The sequence below is a fragment of the Gadus macrocephalus genome, chromosome 21 (genome assembly GCF_031168955.1).
Source record: "Gadus macrocephalus chromosome 21, ASM3116895v1".
Lineage (NCBI taxonomy): Eukaryota > Metazoa > Chordata > Actinopteri > Gadiformes > Gadidae > Gadus > Gadus macrocephalus.
Window position 1 is genome coordinate 16,776,488 of NC_082402.1, and position 10,497 is coordinate 16,786,984.

The following is a 10,497-nucleotide window of genomic DNA, read 5'->3' on the forward strand; positions in this document are numbered from 1 at the left end:
TGTCTAAATCTCCTGGCTCCATGTCATCTAGACCTGGCTCGTTCGAAACATTTATCTGTGCTGCCTGATATAGAGCATTAGCCATGCTATGGCCCCATGCCTCAGCTGCCATTAACACACGCCTAGTTCTATCTACGGCAACACATATTTCCCGTATGTCTAAACAACCTTCTGCATGCATGCCCCCGCCCCCCACATGTCCTACGGCCGACAAATGAGACGTATCGTCGGTTGCGTCATACCTCATTGCCAGCTCTTCAAGTTCTAAATCCATAATGCTACCCCCACTATCAGATCTACGCCGTCTCTTGGGATTACCGTCTATAGATTTGAATTTCCTTTTTCTAGGGCTAATGGCGTTATCCATAGTGTACAGCTATAGTTTTTATTTTATTTTATTTTTATGGCAATAGATAGAAAAAAGAAATATATATATATAAATAATAATAATAATAATAATAATAAAAAAACGTTAATTAGTCAGGTATTAAAAGAAAAAAGTTTTATTACATGCAGTTTAAAACAAAAATACCCTCTCCACGAAATAAAAGAAAAAAATAAAACATTTAAAAACAAAACAAAAAAACAAAACAAATCAAATAGCATTCATCGTAAGCGTTGCTAGTGTGTCATTTATCACAGACATCTCGGTACTCATTGCCCGATAGGCATTGACGTTAGCCTCGCTAGCAGATTGAATTAGCCAGAATTTTCTAGCGGTTTTAGCAGCTCTTAACCTCTCTTGCGCATTAATTCTCTCTATCCCCTGTTTGTTGACACGCACAGTTGCCTCGGCCTCCAAATGCTTACGCTGAAGAGCAACGATAGCGCGACCATTACGCGTCTCAGTGTTTGGGGATTCAGCAGTCATACGATCACTCGCAATCTCGGCCCTGATGGTAATGAAGGACTGCTTAGTCTGCTTTTCGAGAGTCTGATATCTAATGTCAACACTTTTAGCAGCCGCCACACTCAGTTTACTCTGACGAGCAATGGTTAAGGAGTTTACATCCACCGATGCAGTTAACAATGCTAATTTATCAGCAAATTCTTTACGCCATTTAGCACATCGCACCCCTGCATGGTGTTCATCAACCGCAATTACGGGGGCAGCTGGTAGCAGCGGCACCGATACCTCTTGAGTGCTGAGACTCACGATGCACTGAGGGTCGCCGCTAGGGTCTTGAAGGGCGTGTAGGGATCCAGATGGAGGATCTGCAGGCTGCTGGTGTTGCACAGTCTCTGCACTGGTAGCCCCTAAGGATGTAGCAGGAGAGTCGATCCACTGTGCTGGAGTGAAGTCTCTATGTTCCAGAAACGATGAAGTCCAGGACAGGATGTCGTCAAGACCCTCCAAATCATAGGCGGTCACCACTGGTGATGGCGCACACTGGGGATCTTCAAGGACTGTTTGTAATAGAAAAAAGAAAAAAATCGGTATCAGTCCCATCATAAATCATTACACTCTATAGAATATATATATATATATATATACTTTTTTCATTTAATTTCCTACCGTGTTGTATAGCCCCATTCGGTTGCACTGTGACGATCTCTGTAGGGGATGCAGGCACATGGACCTCCACGGCACCGATCACCTGGCGTTTGGCATCGGACCATACAGCTCCATGTTGCGCGATTTGTGGGTTTATGACGGCCTGTATAACATGGTTAAAATTCTCCGGAGCTATAGCACTATGTGCGGCGTCCTTGCGCGTCTTTTTATAAGGAATTTGCGGCTGCTCTATGGTCAGCGATGAGCCGGCTATAGCCGCATCTATCCCCGCCGGCCTTTTCTTGGATAGTCGGCTCAGTCCGGGGGATCGCTGATTCACGGTGGCCGCGATAGGTACTAAACACGGATCAAAAAACAAAATACAAAAGTAATCATGGGTTAGGTTTGGTTGTTTTAGATGTTAAATAAATAGATAATTTATTTTGGTAATACGTCTATAGATATACTATTAGCGGGGGCGTATTAACAACTTACCAAAACTACCACTTGTCAACACATTTGTCTGGTCGGCTAGAATCGTTTGTTGAATGTCGAGCCATATATCATTCGAACCTGTTACACATGGAGAAAACACACATTTAATCGTTGTTCTACATGAATATACCATAACAACTAATAATAATAATGATAGAGCGATTGTATGGAACTAAATATTATACGCTACTATAAAAACAATAAAAAACAAACATACTTCCATGTGGCCCCAGCTGATGTTTCGCGCTCTCACCGACGGAGCCCGCAAATCGCTGCGGGGCCGCAGATCGCTGTGGAGTAATCACTGATTCAGTCAGATATAAACAGCTGATTCACATAGACAGTCATAATATAATCATAATACACTCATGTGAATACTTACAGTCAGTCGGCATAGTGACGCAGGACGGCTCGATGTTTTTTTTTTTCTTCCCGCTGCAACGATGCGTTTACTAACGTTTGGGGTCAGAGGTTGTACTCTGCTGATTCATTACCTCCGCATATTTATGCCTGATAAACGCCCATCTGCAAACATTCGCACCTGGGCCCACAACGTCATAGACTCCTGGCCAATAGGCACTGATCCCACCCCATTCGCACCTACCCCCTCGCCGTCATAGACTCCTGTCCAATAGGCACTGGACCCACGTCCATGTAGCTACCTATACTACCTATGACCTCATATTGATAAAATAAAGTTAATCCAAATACACTATATTAGATGAGAAATACTAAACTATCTTAATAGTATCATGACATCACCTAATATATTGTCAATGTGAACCATCGTCCGTATCTTCACTATGATAGTTCTACCATCGGCGGAGCCCATTACTTTTTTAGCCCTACTATAAATATATCTAAAATATTTATATATACATATATATCTATATCCCTATACAGATGATTACGGCCCTGTTATTGGCATCCCCATCACTATATATAAATGTATCTGCCAAATCAAATCAATCTGACTATAGTGACTAGGGTACATCAAACAGCACTTGTTTTCCAGTACCACCGACAGTGTCCCATCTCACACGCTTTATGACCGTGTCTACATCCCCCCCTTCCTCCATCAAGGGCCTCACCACACAGTCCGTATATACGACTGCCTGTCCTTCCAACGCACCTGTGCCCACACAACAATCACCCCTACAGAACACACACTATTGCATTGCATCCCCCTAGTACCCACACACCCACACACACACACACATACACAAAGAATTGTATCATATAATGCTGCTGCTGCTGCTGTCCATATATAATGCTAATAGAATCAAATCACTCTGCATACAGTATCGGGAGAGACTTGAAACAGCACTTGTTTTCCTGAAACATCTGTTGACACATTCACACACGCACACACACACACACACACACCCGCACACACACACACACACACACACACACACACACACACACACACACACACACACACACACACACACACACACACACACACACACCCACACACCCATACACTCCCTTCAAGATCAATCTGCCTATAGTGACAAGGGTACATCAAACAGCTCGTGTCGATCCACCTTTCACCAGTGTCCCATCTCACACGCTCTATGACCGTGTCTACATCCCCCCCTTCCTCCATCAAGGGCCTCACCACACAATCCGTATATACGACTGCCTGTCCTTCCAACGCCCCTGTGCCCACACAACAATCACCCCTACAGAACACACACTATTGCATTGCATCCCCCTATGACCGTGTCTACATCCCCCCCTTCCTCCATCAAGGGCCTCACCACACAATCCGTATATACGACTGCCTGTCCTTCCTACGCCCCTGTGCCCACACAACAATCACCCCTACAGAACACCCACTATTGCATTGCATCCCCCTAGTACCCACACACACCCACACACACACACACACACACACACACACACACCCACACACACACACACACACACACACACACACACACACACACACACACACACACACACACACACACACACACACACACACACACACACCCTCATCTACATACAGACCCCGCATCCCAGCGCCCCCTACAGGATCACCACTGTCATTACAAGGGTCATCCCAACACACAGGACTATGCTTTTATGATCTGTCATAAAACATAAACCGGAAGTGCCTCTGTGAATAGGGATCCCCCCTCCACCCCCCACCCCCTCCCCCAACCGGAAGTGAGTTCTGATAGGAATGGAACCAAACAGCATATAATATCTACTACTTGCGTGCACTAAAGTCACAAATGTGTACCAATAAATTTGAACTCCTAAATATTTATTTTGCATGTCTAGGCCTACTCTAAAGTCCCAAATGTGTAACTACATTTGATGCAAATATTTTTTATACCATTATAAACACTAAATAGGGTCTACGAGTTCAGAAGTCTGTTACAGGTACACAAATCCTATCCTGTGCATCACAACTTCAAAGAGACATGCACTTGACACATTTGCTACTATCATTGCAGCGCAGTTGGTGCAAAAACACATTCACACACCCGTGTTTCATAATCTGAGAACATTCACAAAAGTTGTGCACTTCCAAACGGAAGTTGCACATCTGTGAAATATTTCCTCACAAATGAAATTATATAGATCGCTATGTTCAATGAGCGAGCACAAGTCCATCGATACAACTGCTCGAATCTGCTGCTACGAGCCTCAGCTGTTTTTCTTGCGGATATTTTTGCAACACGTCAATGTGGTACAAGTCCATGGACTTATTATAGAATGGACGCAGGATTCCAAAATGGCGCCCTGTAGTGTTTCAGTCACTATATAGTTCTAAAACAGTTTAAGAAGAAGTTGACGGGCACACGGCAGACTGATGACTTAATCCAATCTTTTATTTGAAATCCACGGTAACAACCAGCGCGTGTTATCTAGGTCGAGCAGAGTACCAAGAGAGCACTCTGGTGGCGATTCTGCCTACCTATATGAACAACCAATAGATGCCCGCCACCTAATGCCAACCAATCACAATGGGGAACCTGCAAACGGATACAACTACTGTATAACATTCTGTGTTGGGAACACCACACACGCCCATTCATTCCTATGTAAACTGCTCAATGGCGCAGGGCAACATCAAGGAGAGATATGCTTCCGCATCACGGGAGCCTAGCCACGCCCTACTTCATGACGTACCGGATGCAGGAATATCAATGTTTTTTTAGCATTTTTAGCATTGTAGCATCATAAGCGAGAGGTCTGAGCGATCGCAGTCGCATTGTTTACCGACCATGGAAGTATAAGTTACTAATCCCCCGATGATTTTTCTATGTTTAACAATTATTATTTTATATTAGTTTGCCCCTTTTTGACTTAAGAAAAGCACCTTGTATATACCTTGATAGCAACACAACCAGTCATTTTCGTCTTGATTGATGACTATCTTCTCGACTGAACGGGAAGCATGTTTGCATGATCAATTTATAGAGAACGCATTGCCCATCCCCCACTCCGATCCCTCACCGTAGTTCTATTTCATGTAGGCTTCGCCTTATGGGCTTGTCCCGTGCACGTGCTCGTGCGCACTGAAAATTTCAACTATGCACCAATCGATTGTTGATTGATTGTTTACGATTAGGTAACCATGGCGCCACGGGCGGCAGCCTCTGTGTTTCGGTGCGCATTGTTTTGTATTGTTAGGGGTCCAAGCCAACAGGTTGGATCCCTATTGTTTTTGTAAGGATTATTATTATTAGGGGTCCAAGCCAACAGGTTGGATCCCTATTGTTTTTGTAGCGATTGTTCTTATTATTAGGGGTCCAAGCCAACAGGTTGGATCCCTATTGTTTTTGTAGCGATTTTTCTTATTATTCCCCCCGTGAAAGTGGGACTACAGCCCAAACCGTAAATGGTGCACACGCGCCAATTGCATGACTAGAACCAGGTCCGGCACCGCTACTCAGATAACAAAATCCAGACACGCCGGTTCCTAGGTGGCGCTATACCAAGGAATACGCGTTTTGGGCTATAACTCCCACACCGAACCTCCCACAGTCCAAAACGTTATACCCACAGATGCACTGGAGTCTGCTGCATCTTTTGGCATAGGCCACGCCCATTTGCGTTTTTTTCGCAAAATCGCGAAAACCGCTAAACTGTTTTTTCCCTATTCCTCCCACATTTCTTGACCAATCAACACCAAACTTTGCACACGACATCTTCAGACGCACACGCAAAGAAGTTATTGAACACTTTTTTGATCCGACCTTCGAAAACGAAACGGTAGTGTTTTGAATATTTGTTTATTAGCTACGTTACACTTCCCGTAGCTAAAATCCCCAAAAACCCCAAATTACACATCGGATCGAGTCCAAATTGAACATGCATGTTGGTGCTACCCTTAATGTCATTTCGGACAATTTCGCAATTAGGGGGCGCAATAAACTAGGAAATTGTATATCTTCTACAAAATTTCGCCATTAGGGGCCGCCATAAACGAGGAAATTGTTTATCTCCTAATTGGCCAAAGGAATGTTCTGAAAACGCGTTTGGGGATATAACTCCCACACTGAACCTCCCACAATCAAAACCTTTATATCCACAGGTTCACGGTAGCGTTTTGGACACATGCTTCGCGTTGTGCCGGCGAAATGCACATTTCTTGGACCCCTGCATAACTGCTTGCAGTTCTAGTTTTGTTTGTTAATTCAGTTTTATGCAACACCCAGAGCTTTGGACATTAGAGGAACAACTCCAGAGGATTTATTGTGAACTTTTCTGTTTTTTTTTCTGTTGTGAGGACATCCAAGCAGTGGACCAGTGAAGCGGTGGAGAACCTTCAGGCGTGTTTGGCTGCACCGACTCGGATGTGTTCAGGTCTGCCACCAACTGTCTGGACGAATACACAGAGGCTGTGACGTCATACATCAGCTTCGGTGAAGGCTGTTGTATTCCATCACGCACCAGGGTGAGTTATAACAACGACAAACCCTGGTTCACAGCCAAACTCAGGCAGCTACGGCTGCAAAAGGAGGAGGCGTTTAGGAGTGGGGGCAGAGACAGCCTTATAGAGTTGAAGTACACGTTTAGCAAGGCGGTGCGTGAAGCTAAGCGTCAGTACTCTGAGAAGCTCCAGCATCAGTTCTCAGCCAAAGACTCAAGATCTGTTTGGAAGGGGCTCAAGCAGATCACCAACTTCAAACCAAACCCCCCTCGATACATCAACAACCTGCGCCTTGCAAATGAGCTAAATCTGTTCTACTGTCGCTTTTGATAGACAAAGGGACAGACCTGACACCATCCCCCACGACACCTTCTTCCAGCCTCATCCCACTGACTCCCCGACCACCAGCTCTACAGGACCTCCACACCTTCATACCTCTGTGTCCCCCACCTCCCCCACCACAGTGACGACTCTCTGCCTGCAGGAGTGGGACGTCCACAGGCTCTTTAAGAGTCAGAAAAGCAGCCGGCCCAGACTCTGTCTCTCCATCCAGCCTTAAGCACTACGCCGACCAGCTGTCTCCAGTGTTCACGGACATCTTCAACTCCTCGCTGGAGACCTGTCACATGCCAGCCTGCTTCAAAGCCTCCACCATCATCCCCGTGCCCAAAAAACCAAGGACCACAGGACTCAATGACTACAGACCCGTCGCCCTGACCTCTGTGGTCATGAAGTCATTTGAGCGCCTTGTGCTGCCCCACCTGAAAACCATAACCGTCCCACTCCTGGACCCCCTGCAGTTCGCCTACAGAGCCAACAGGTCTGTAGACGATGCATTAAACATGGCTCTGCACTACACCCTCCAGCATCTGGACTCCCCAGGAACATATGCCAGAATCCTGTTTGTGGACTTCAGCTCTGCCTTTAATACTATCCTCCCAGCTCTGCTTCAGGACAGGCTCTCCCAGCTCCACGTGCCCGATTCCACCTGCAGGTGGATCACAGACTTCCTGTCTGACAGGAAGCAGCGTGTGAAGCTGGGGAAACATTTATCTGAATCCCAGACCATCAGCACCGGATCCCCCAAAGGCTGTGTTCTTTCCCCTCTGCTCTTCTCCCTGTACACAAACAGCTGCACCTCCAGTCACCAGTCTGTCAAGCTCCTGAAGTTCGCGGACGACACCACGCTCATCGGGCTCATCTCTGGCGGGGAAGAGTCCGCCTACAGGTGGGAGATTGACCATCTGGTGACCTGGTGCAGCCAGAACAACCTGGAGCTTAACGCTTTAAAAACAGTGGAGATTATTGTGGATTACAGGAAGAACCCAGCCCCATCCACCCCCATCATCCTGTGTGGCTCCCCAGTCGACTCTGTGGAGTCGTGCCGCTTCCTGGGCACAAATCATCACCCAGGACCTAAAATGGGAGCTCAACATCAGGTCCCTCACCAAAAAAGGCCAGCAGAGGATGTTCTTCCTGCGCCAGCTGAAGAAGTTCAACCTACCAAAGATTATGTTGGTGCACTTCTACACTGCCATCATTGAGTCTATCCTCACCTCATCCATCACTGTCTGGTACACTGCTGCTACGGCTAAGGACAAGAGCAGACTGCAGCGTATCATACGCTCTGCGGAGAAGGTGATTGGCTGCAACGTTCCATCCCTCCAGGACCTGCACAGCTCCAGGGCTCTGAGGCGGGCAGGCAGGATTATGGCCGACACCTCCCATCCTGGTCACAGTCTATTTGGAACTCTCCCCCCTGGCAGGAGGCTGCGGTCCATCAGGACCAAAACCTCCCGTTTCTTCCCCTCTTCAGTTGGGTTCCTTAACAGGTCCCAGGACCACCACCCCCACTGACTGACACTGACTCTGGCACTCATACCCAATCACCAATCACCAATTTGTAAATTCTTATACATTTTTAAGTATCTTTTACTTTATTATAATTTTTTTATTTATTCTATTTTATTCTATTTTATTCTATTTTATCCTATTTTTAATTGATCACTTATGTCCCTGCTTGTTTATATTGTGTTATATACATATCACTGTTTGTTCATTGTTCATTGTTATTGTCTTAATGTATGCACCTTATTCACCAAGCCAAATTCCTGGTTGTAGGAAAACCCTTCTTGGCAATTAAATCCTTTCTGATTCTGATTCTGATCAACGTGGGCACCGCCCACATTTCCCACGGTACCGTGTATATAAGGCGGCGCATACCGCCGCTCATCCTCCCTTTTCTTTCAGCAATTGTACTGATCTACGAAAAAGAAGAATGACTTCCAACCTTCAAACTGGTGGCAGCGGCGTGGGCGAGGCGACGGACCAACGGCCCTTTTCAGGGCCACTCGAGAGCGAACCTATAAGAGCTAGGGGGCCCTTTTCAGGGCCTCAGTGCGCCTCCTGTCCCGCTTCCCTGGCGCTGGGTGACGGGCACACGTGTTTTAGGTGCCTCGGCACTGCCTCGGCTGCCATGGGTGCTCCCGCCTCCTGCGCCGCCTGCCGCGCGCTGCCTGAAGAGGGGCACCTCTCCAGGCACCTCTTCTTCTCCCCGTCGGTGGACCTCTCTGAGGCCATCGACATCTTTAGGGCCGGAGTTCCGGACATCGAGGACGTCGACGACGACCACATCAAGGTGGACGACATCGCCTCCTTGGACGACGTCTTTGCAGACTTTGCGTCCGGATTCTCCAACTCTAGGGCTTCCACCGAAGCCGCGTCGTCCCCAAGGAGAAACCACGCCGGATGGCCGATCTTTTCGGGGAGATCATGGGCGAGGCGGCGGCCATCAAAGGCATCCCTATGCCAGCCCGCCTCTCATCCCCATGTCGGATGACATGCAGGGCGAGTGCTTTCGCACCCTATCTTCCTCCCAGCGGGCTACCCAGTGCCCCCTGTTCCCACCGGTTCAGCACCTTTTCACCGCTGCTGTTGGGGACCCTTTTACTCTGAAGGCCCCGGTGAAGGCCATCACTGACTTCACTAACGTGGAGGGGTGGGCTGATACTCGCCTGGAGCCTTCCCTGGCAGCGCTTCTCTGTCCCAGCGCCGGATGGCGTCCTAATGAGAAGCCGCTGCGTCCCGACCGCCTCCAGAAGCAGATTACCGGCCTGACGGACAGAGTGTTCGTTTGTGCCTCACAATCTGCGGCGGTCGACCTGCTCTCCTCTGCCCTGGTCTCCTTGTCGGCTGGCAGGGAGGCTTACGGCCCGGAGGAGGCCACAAGATGGCTGACGGTTTCCCTCTTCTCCAGCGGCATCCTCCAGCTATGCCAGCCGATAGCCGTTTCGGCCGGCCGGCATATGGCATGGGCCACCATGATTCAGAGGGCCATATGGCTTTCTCACACTGCGGTGCCGGAACGAGAGCGGGCCCAAATCGGTTTGGTGTTTGCGTTTGCGTGTGGGTGGCGCACGTGTCCTGGCTTGTGTGTAAAAACACTGGCTCCGATTGGCTACCATGAAGCCAATATATATGCCTTAGCCAATCATAATCCTCGACAGCACACTATCATTCCAAGCACACATCAATAACATCACCTGGTCTGCCTACTACCATCTACGCAATATCAACCGCCTCCGCCCATCCCTCACACCCCATAGCACAG